General features: G+C 45.7%; 1 pseudogene; it reads left to right on the top strand.

Moving 5' to 3' along the window:
• The first annotated feature begins 770 nt into the window (after positions 1 to 770).
• Positions 771 to 4460, top strand: part of LOC104982482 — a 4035-nt pseudogene continuing 345 nt past the window's right edge.

Here is a 4460-nt window from a genome sequence, read left to right as displayed (position 1 = left end):
TGCTTTATACTAAGGTAAATGGATAGCCATTGGTAGGTTTTATACAGGTGAGTGAAAATATCAGATTCTTGTTTCAGAAAGATTCTTTTGGAGGCTAAATAAAGGGGAGAGAGAAAAGAAGGAATCAAAGGGGGATTTTCAAGTGTTTTAATTAAGTTATTAATATGAAAGGGGAAATGATAGAGTGGAGGAAAAATTGTTTGACCACATGTAGGTTAGGGAATGCACAAGAATTTATAGTTTACTAGACATACTGAGCGACTTCACTTTCACTTTCCACTTTCATGCATTGGAGAAGGAAATGGCAACCCACTCCAGTGTTCTTGCCTGGAGAATCCCATGGACTGAGAAGCTTGGTGGGCTGCCGTCTATGGGGTCGCACAGAGTCGGACACGACTGAAGCGACTTAGCAGCAGCATCAGCGGCAGATTTTATGGGCTTCCCAGGTGGTTCCGTGGTAAAGAATCTGCCTGCAATGCAGGAGATATGGTTTTGATCTCTGGGATGGAAGATCCCCTGGAGAAGGCAATGACAACCTTCTCCAGTATTCTTGCCTGAAATCCCATGTACAGAGGATCCTGCCAGACTACAGCCCATAGGGTTGCAAAAGAACCTGATGCGACTTAGTGACTAAACAACAAGACATGATTATAAGGAGGAGAGAGTAGTCACAAAATACATTCATATTTCTAATTTGAACAATCAGATGATGGTGGTTCCGTGTACTCAGGTAACAGTGAAGAACAAGAAGGTAGAGAGGGGCCAGAGCCATGGCGGCCTCTGAGGCGGCGGCGGCGGATCCCGCGGCTCTCGCCTCGGGGGCCCCGGCAGTCCTGGCGGCCGAGAGGGGAGCCGCCGCCTCGGGGCCCTGTGGGTGCCCCACCCCCCACCCCCCGGGGAGGCTGAGGCCGCGACCGCCGCCGGCGAGGCAGCAGCCCGCGGGTTCGGCGCCGTCGGCCAGGGAGCTCATCCAGCGGTCAGTGAGTGAGCTTCCTGGGCCCTGGGGACCAACATCCTGTGCAAGGTGCGCGGCTGCAGCAAGATCCTGCCCAACAGCCCCGCGCTCAACATGCACCTGGTCAAGAGCCACCGCCTGCAGGATGGCACAGTAAATCCAAAACAGTAAGAAAAGATTTGGAAACTGTACCGAAATTCTACTGTTGTCCAATTGAAGGATGCCCTAGAGGCCCTGACAGACCAATTTCTCAACTTTCTCTCGTAAAATAGCACTTTATGAAAATGCATGCTGAAAAGAAGCATAAATGTAGTAAGCGCAGCAATTCGTATGGCACGGAATGGGACTTGAAAAGACATGCAGAGGATTGTGGCAAGACCTTCCAGTGCACGTGTGGCTGTCCCTATGCCTGCAGCACTGCGTTACAGTCCCACATCTACAGAACTGGCCATGAGATCCCTGCAGAACCCAGGGATCCACCTAGTAAGGAAAGGAAAATGAAAAGCTGCCTGCACAGCCGGAAGCTGTCCAGGAAGACCGTTGAATCACTGAGCAACCAACCAATTCGCCGACCAGACGCTCCAGAACTACGAACTTCAGAAATAAAGCTGGTGGCTTCCTTTGAAGACTCTTGCAGCTCTAATGCCAAACAACAGACTCTTCCAGCAGCTCCAAGGTACCCTCAGAAGTTGCTTTTACCAAAGCCCAAAGTGGCTTTGGTTAAACTCCCCATCATGCAGTTTTCTCCTGTGCCTGTCTTTATGCCTACAGCCGACTCCTCGGCCCAGCCTGTAGTGTTGGGTGTCGATCATCAGGGCTCTGCCCCCGGTGCCGTGCACTTACTGCCCTTGTCCATTGGAACCTTGATCCTCGGCCTGGATTCGGAAGCCTGCTCTTTCAAGGAGAGCCTCCCTCTTTCGAAAGTTGTAAATCCTGTTGCTGTTGAGCCGATTAGCACAGGTATTCAAGTGAACTTGGGTAAAAGTCCATTTAGCCCGTTACAAGAACTCGGGAACACATGTCAGAAGAACAGCATGTCTTCCATCAATGTGCAGACAGACCTGTCCTGCACCACACCGCAGTTCATGCTGTCTGCACAGTGGGCCAGCCCTGACTCCTCTTTGGCGTCCTGTTCGCAAACTGATTTGACATTTGGTTCCCAGGTTTCCCTTCCCATTAGTGTTCAAACTCATACTTTTTTGCCCAGTTCTAAGGTAACCTCATCCATCACTGCTCAGACTGATGCATTTATAGATGCCAGTTTCCAGCCAGGTGGGATCTCCAGAGAAACTCAGACCAGTGGAATGCAAAGTCCAGCAGATGACCCAGTACAGATGGACCAAGCTGTAATGTGTGGAGACATTTTTGAAAGTGTCCATTCATCATATGGTATGTCTACAGACAATATTATAAGGAGCAGCTTAGAAGCAGAGACTGTAACTCATGCATGACTTGTTACCTCAGAACCACCCTAAAACTTTAACCCAAGATATTGAGAAATCCACACCAGTAATAAACTTCAGTGCACCAAATAGTATGCTTTCGTCACAGAACAGGACAGATAATCAGACCCAAACCATGGATTTACTAAGTGATCTAGAAAACATCTTGTCAAGTAACCTACCTGGTCAGACGCTGGACAATCGTAGTCTTTTGTCTGACACAAACACTGGACCTGACACCCAGGTCCCATCTGACCCAGAATCCTGCAATTGATTTTGATATCGAAGAGTTCTTTTCAACCTCAAATATACAGACGCAAACCAAGGAGAGTGAGCTTAGCATCATGACCACTGAGCCAGTCTTGGAGTCGCTGGACATAGAAACCCAAACTGACTTCTTCCTTGCAGACCCTTCTGCCCAGGCCTACAGTTGTAGGGGAATTCTAGCTTCTTAGGCCTTGTGATGTTTGACACGTACTCACAGACAGACCTGAACTTCTTTTTATACAGTAGCCCTTGTCTGCCACTGGGAAGTATCCTGAAACACTACAGCTTTTCCATGAGTACTGATTCATCTGACACAGAGACCCAGACTGACGGAATCTCCATTGCTAAATCCACGCACGTATGGACACCTTATCTTTGACAAAGGAGGCAAGAATATACAATGGATTAAAGACAATCTCTTTAACAAGTGGTGCTGGGAAATCTGGCCAACCACTTGTAAAAGAATGAAACTAGAACACTTTCTAACACCATACACAAAAATAAACTCAAAATGGATTAAAGATCTCAACATAAAACCAGAAACTATAAAACTCCTAGAGGAGAACATAGGCAAAACACTCTCCGACATACATCACAGCAGGATCCTCTATGACCCACCTCCCAGAATACTGGAAATAAAAGCAAAAATAAACAAATGGGACCTAATTAACCTTAAAAGCTCCTGCACATCAAAGGAAACTATTAGCAAGGTGAAAAGACAGCCTTCAGAATGGGAGAAAATAATAGCAAATGAAGCAACTGACAAACAACTAATCTCAAAAATATACAAGCAACTCCTACAGCTCAACTCCAGAAAAATAAATGACCCAATCAAAAAATGGGCCAAAGAACTAAATAGACATTTCTCCAAAGAAGACATACAGATGGCTAACAAACACATGAAAAGATGCTCAACATCACTCATTATCAGAGAAATGCAAATCAAGACCACTATGAGGTACCAGTTTAAGCCAGTCAGAATGGCTGCGATCCAAAAGTCTACAAGCAATAAATGCTGGAGAGGGTGTGGAGAAAAGGGAACCCTCTTACACTGTTGGTGGGAATGCAAACTAGTACAGCCACTATGGAGAACAGTGTGGAGATTCCTTAAAAAACTGGAAATAGAACTGCCTTATGATCCAGCAATCCCACTGCTGGGCATACACACTGAGGAAACCAGAAGGGAAAGAGACACGTGTACCCCAATGTTCATCACAGCACTGTTTATAATAGCCAGGATATGGAAGCAACCTAGATGTCCATCAGCAGATGAATGGATAAGAAAGCAGTGGTACATATACACAATGGAGTATTACTCAGCCATTAAAAAGAATACATTTGAATCAGTTCTAATGAGGTGGATGAAACTGGAGCCTATTATACAGAGTGAAGTAAGCCAGAAGGAAAAACACCAATACAGTATACTAACACATATATATGGAATTTAGAAAGATGGTAACAATAACCCAGTGTACGAGACAGCAAAAGAGACACTGATGTATAGAACAGTCTTATGGACTCTGTGGGAGAGGGAGAGGGTGGGAAGATTTGGGAGAATGACATTGAAACATGTAAAATATCATGTAAGAAACAAGTTGCCAGTCCAGGTTCGATGCACAATACTGGATGCTTGGGGCTAGTGCACTGGGACGACCCAGAGGGATGATATGAGGAGGAAGGAGGGAGGAGGGTTCAGGATGGGGAACACATGTATACCTGTGGTGGATTCATTTTGATATTTGGCAAAACTAATACAATTATGTAAAGTTTAAAAATAAAATAAAATTTAAAAAAAA

The sequence above is a fragment of the Bison bison genome, unplaced genomic scaffold (genome assembly GCF_000754665.1).
Source record: "Bison bison bison isolate TAMUID 2011002044 unplaced genomic scaffold, Bison_UMD1.0 scf7180017864531, whole genome shotgun sequence".
Lineage (NCBI taxonomy): Eukaryota > Metazoa > Chordata > Mammalia > Artiodactyla > Bovidae > Bison > Bison bison.
This window is presented reverse-complemented; position numbering and strand designations above follow the sequence as displayed.